Genomic DNA, 6000 nt, shown 5'->3' on the forward strand with positions numbered 1-6000 from the left:
TGTTGATGATAAATGCAGAGGTTATGTCTCAATAACATATTCCCTTAATATTTTCATCATTTAGATGTTGTCATAACCTTGGATTACCAAAATATTGAAATTATGTAACTTTGCATATAATACCCTTTATTAGAGGAAAAAAATTACTTTTATAATACTTAATGTTATTATACCCAATAATACCTTAATATTTCTTCTTTATTAACCCCTTCCCGACCTTTGACGCCACGTAGGCGTCATGAAAGTCGGTGCCAATCCGACCCATGACGCCTATGTGGCGTCATGGAAAGATCGCGTCCCTGCAGATGGGGTGAAAGGGTTAACTCCCATTTCACCCGATCTGCAGGAACAGGGGGAGTAGTAGTACAGCCCAGGGGGGGTTCCACTCCCCCCGTGCTCCGTTCCACCCCCCCATGCTCCGTTCCACCCCTCCCGCGCTCCGATCCACCCCCCATGCTCCGATCCCCCCCGTGCTCCCCCCCACCCCATCATACTTACCATCCTGCCGGGGTCAGTCCGTCTTCTCCCCGGGCGCCGCCATCTTCCAAAATGGCGGGCGCATGCGCAGTGCGCCCGCCGAATCTGGCGGCTGGCAGATTCGTTCCAAAGTGCATTTTGATCACTGAGAGATTATATCTCAGTGATCAAAATTAAAAAAATAATAAATGACCCCCCCCCCCCCTTGTCACCCCCATAGGTAGGGACAATAAAAAAATAAAGAATTTTTTTTTTCCACTAATGTTAGAATAGGGTTAGGGCTAGGGCTAGGGTTAGGGTTTCGGTATGTGCACACGTATTCTGGTCCTCTGCGGATTTTTCCGCTGCGGATTTGATAAATCCGCAATGCTAAACCGCTGCGGATTTATGGCGGATTTACCGTGTTTTTTCTGCGCATTTCACTGCGGTTTTACAACTGCGATTTTCTATTTGAGCAGTTATAAAACCGCTGCGGAATCCGCAAAAAGAAGTGACATACTGCGGAATGTAAACCGCTGCGTTTCCGTGCAGTTTTTCCGCAGCATGTGTACAGCGATTTTTGTTTCCCATTGGTTTACATTGAACTGTAAACTCATGGGAAACTGCTGCGGATCCGCAGCGTTTTCCGCAGCGTGTGCACATACCTTTAGAATTAGGCTATGTGCACACGGTGCGGATTTGGCTGCGGATCCGCAGTGGATTAGCCGCTGCGGATTCGCAGCAGTGTTCCATCAGGTTTACAGTACCATGTAAACATATGGAAACCAAATCCGCTGTGCCCATGGTGCGGAAAATACGGCGCGGAAATGCTGCGTTGTATTTTCCGCAGCATGTCAATTCTTTGTGCAGATTCCGCAGCGTTTTACACCTGTTCCTCAATAGGAATCCGCAGGTGAAATCCGCACAAAAAACACTGGAAATCCGCGGAAAATCCGCAGGTAAAACGCAGTGCCTTTTACCCGCGGATTTTTCAAAAATGATGCTGAAAAATCTCACACGAATCCGCAACGTGGGCACATAGCCTTAAGGTTAGGGTTGGAATTAGGGTTGTGGTTAGGGTTGTGATTAGGGTTATGGCTACAGTTGGGATTAGAGTTAGGGGTGTGTTGGGGTTAGTGTTGGAGGTAGAATTGAGGGGTTTCCACTGTTTAGGCACATCAGGGGTCTCCAAACGCAACATGGCGCCACCATTGATTCCAGCCAATCTCGTATTCAAAAAGTCAAATGGTGCTCCCTCAATTCCGAGCCCTGACGTGTGCCCAAACAGTGGTTTACCCCCACATATGGTGTACCAGCATACTCAGGATAAACTGCGCAACAATTACTGGGGTCCAATTTCTCCTGTTACCCTTGTGAAAATAAAAAAATGCTTGCTAAAACATCATTTTTGAGGAAAGAAAAATGATTTTTTATTTTCACGGCTCTGCGTTGTAAACGTCTGTGAAGCACTTGGGGGTTCAAAGTGCTCACCACATACCTAGATAAGTTCCTTGGAGCGTCTAGTTTCTAAAATGGGGTCACTTGTGGGGGGTTTCTACTGTTTAGGCACACCAGGGGCTCTGCAAACGCAACGTGACGCCCGTAGACCATTCCATCAAAGTCTGCATTTCAAAAGTCACTACTTCCCTTCTGAGCCCCGACGTGTGCCCAAACAGTGGTTTACCTCCACACATGGGGTATCGGCGTACTCAGGAGAAACTGGACAACAACATTTGGGGTCCAATTTCTCCTATTACCCTTGGCAAAATAGGAAATTCCAGGCTAAAAAATCATTTTTGAGGAAAGAAAAATTATTTTTTATTCTCATGGCTCTGCGTTATAAACGTCTGTGAAGCACTTGGGGGTTTAAAGTGCTCAATATGCATCTAGATAAGTTCCTTGGGGGGTCTAGTTTCCAAAATGGGGTCACTTGTGGGGGAGCTCCAATGTTTAGGCACACAGGGGCTCTCCAAACGCGACATGGTGTCCGCTAACAATTGGAGCTAATTTTCCATTCAAAAAGTCAAATGGCGCTCCTTCCCTTCCGAGCCTTACCATGTGCCCAAACAGTGGTTTATCCCCACATATGAGGTATCAGTGTACTCAGGAGAAATTACCCAACAAATTTTAGGATCCATTTTATCCTGTTGCCCATGTGAAAATGAAAAAATTGAGGCTAAACGAATTTTTTTGTGAAAAAAAAGTACTTTTTCATTTTTACGGATCAATTTGTGAAGCACCTGGGGGTTCAAAGTGCTCACTATGCATCTAGATAAGTTCCTTGGGGCGTCTAGTTTCCAAAATGGGGTCACTTGTGGGGGAGCTCCAATTTTTAGGCACACGGGGGCTCTCCAAACGTGACATGGTGTCCGCTAAAGAGTGGAGCCAATTTTTGATTCAAAAAGTCAAATGGCGCTCCTTCCCTTCCAAGCCCTGCCGTGCGCCCAAACAGTGGTTTACCCCCACATATGAGGTATCAGCGTACTCAGGACAAATTGGACAACAACTTTCGTGGTTCAGTTTCTCCTTTTACCATTGGGAAAATACAAAAATTATCTTTTAGCAACAATTTTTTTGACTAAAAAGTTAAATGTTCATTTTTTCCTTCCATGTTGCTTCTGCTGCTGTGAAGCACCTGAAGGGTTAATAAACTTCTTGAATGTGGTTTTGAGTACCTTGAGGGGTGCAGTTTTTAGAATGGTGTCACTTTTGGGTATTTTCAGCCATATAGACCCCTCAAACTGACTTCAAATGTGAGGTGGTCCCAAAAAAAAATGGTTTTGTAAATTTCGTTGTAAAATTGAGAAATCGCTGGTCAAATTTTAACCCTTATAACTTCCTAGCAAAAAAAAATTTTGTTTCCAAAATTGTGCTGATGTAAAGTAAACATGTGGGAAATGTTATTTATTAACTATTTTGTGTCACATAACTGTTGTGAATTCTGTGGCTGAGTTCACTTCTGTGGTCACAAGTGGTATTGCAGTCTCTGGGCTTCCTCCCTCAGGTGTTTTGGTGAGCTCGTTGGCTGCCTTGCTATTTAGCTCCACCTGAGTCTGTCTTCCTTGCTCCTTGTCAATGTTCCAGTGTTGGATCTGAGCTACTGCATCTTTCCTTGGGTCTGCTGCTCTGCTAGATAAGTGCTTCTAGTTTGTTTTCTGTTTTTTCTGTCCAGCTTGCTATTAACTTTTGCTGGAAGCTCTGAGAAGCAAAGGGGTGCACCGCCGTGCTGTTAGTTCGGCACGGTGGGTCTTTTTGCCCCTTTGCGTGGTTTTCGTTTTAGGGTTTTTTGTAGACTGCATAGTTCTCTTTGCTATCCTCGCTCTGTCTAGAATATCGGGCCTCACTTTGCTGAATCTATTTCATTCCTACGTTTGTCTTTTCATCTTGCTAACAGTCATTATATGTGGGGGGCTGCCTATTCCTTTGGGGTATTTCTCTGAGGTAAGTCAGGCTTGTATTTCTATCTTCAGGCTAGTCAGCTCCTCAGGCAGTGTCGAGTTGCATAGGTAGTGATAGGCGCAATCCACTGCTGCTTATAGTTGTGTGAGGATAGATCAGGTACTGCAGTCTACAGAGATTCCACGTCTCAGAGCTCGTCCTATTGTTTTTGGTTATTGCCAGATCTCTGTATGTGCGCTGATTACTGCACGCTGTGTTGCCTGATTGCCAGCCATAACAGTACAAGGAGCCACACCAATGATTCCCAATAGAGGGAAAAAAGAAGTTCTGACATCATTTTTTTTTCTTAGCTCTGTCTTCAGTCTTTTTTTTCCCCTAGACATTAGAGTGCTTCAGGACACAGCTGTGGACATGGATATTCAGGCTCTGTGCTCCTCAATGGATAATCTCGTTGTAAATGTACAAAAGATTCAAGATACTATTGATCAGAAATCGATGCTAGAACCAAGAATTCCGATTCCTGATTTGTTTTTTGGTGACAGAACTAAGTTCCTGAGCTTCAGAAATAATTGTAAGCTATTTTTGGCCTTGAAACCTCATTCTTCTGGTAATCCTATTCAACAGGTTTTGATTATTATTTCTTTTTTGCGCGGCGACCCACAGGACTGGGCGTTTTCTCTTGCACCAGGAGATTCTGCATTGAGTAATGTTGATGCATTTTTCCAGGCGCTGGGATTGCTTTACGATGAGCCTAATTCAGTGGATCAGGCTGAGAAAAATCTGCTGGCTTTATGCCAGGGTCAGGATGATGTAGAAGTATATTGTCAGAAATTTAGGAAGTGGTCAGTACTCACTCTGTGGAATGAATCTGCACTAGCGGCTTTGTTCAGAAAGGGTCTCTCTGAAGCTCTTAAGGATGTAATGGTGGGATTTCCTATGCCTGCTGGTTTGAATGAGTCTATGTCCTTGGCCATTCAGATCGGTCGTCGCTTGCGCGAGCGTAAATCTGTGCACCATCTGGCGGTATTGTCTGAGAGTAAACCTGAGCCTATGCAGTGTGACAGGACTATGACTAAAGTAGAACGGCAAGAACACAGACGTCTGAACAGACTGTGTTTCTATTGTGGTGATTCTACTCATGCTATTTCTAATTGTCCTAAACGCACTAGGCGGTTCGATAGCTCTGCCGTTATTGGTACTGTACAGTCCAAATTCCTTTTGTCCATTACCTTAATGTGCTCTTTGTCATCGTATTCTGTCATGGCGTTTGTGGATTCAGGCGCTGCCCTGAATCTGATGGATTTGGATTATGCTAAACGTTGTGGATTTTTCTTGGAGCCTTTGCGGTGTCCTATTCCGTTGAGAGGAATTGATGCTACACCTTTGGCCAAGAATAAGCCTCAGTACTGGGCCCAGCTGACCATGTGCATGGCTCCTGCACATCAGGAAGTTATTCGCTTTCTGGTACTGCATAATTTGCATGATGTGGTCGTGTTGGGGTTGCCATGGCTACAAACCCATAATCCAGTATTGGATTGGAACTCTATGTCGGTAACCAGCTGGGGTTGTCAGGGAGTACATGGTGATGTTCCATTTTTGTCTATTTCGTCATCCATTCCTTCTGACATCCCAGAGTTCTTGTCGGACTTTCAGGATGTATTTGAAGAGTCCAAGTCTGATGCCCTACCTCCGCATAGGAATTGTGATTGTGCTATCGATTTGATTCCTGCTAGTAAATTCCCTAAGGGTCGTTTATTTAATTTGTCCGTACCTGAACACACCGCTATGCGCAGTTATGTGAAGGAGTCCCTGGAGAAGGGACATATTCGCCCATCGTCGTCACCATTGGGAGCAGGGTTCTTTTTTGTAGCCAAGAAGGATGGTTCGCTAAGACCGTGTATTGATTACCGCCTTCTTAATAAGATCACTGTTAAGTTTCAGTATCCCTTGCCATTGATTTCTGACTTGTTTGCTCGGATTAAGGGGGCTAGTTGGTTTAATAAGATTGATCTTCGTGGTGCGTATAATCTGGTGAGAATCAGGCAGGGAGATGAATGGAAAACGGCATTTAATACGCCCGAGGGTCATTTTGAGTATCTGGTGATGCCGTTCGGACTTGCCAATGCTCCATCTGTTTTTCAGTCT

This window comes from Ranitomeya imitator, chromosome 1, assembly GCF_032444005.1.
Source record: "Ranitomeya imitator isolate aRanImi1 chromosome 1, aRanImi1.pri, whole genome shotgun sequence".
Lineage (NCBI taxonomy): Eukaryota > Metazoa > Chordata > Amphibia > Anura > Dendrobatidae > Ranitomeya > Ranitomeya imitator.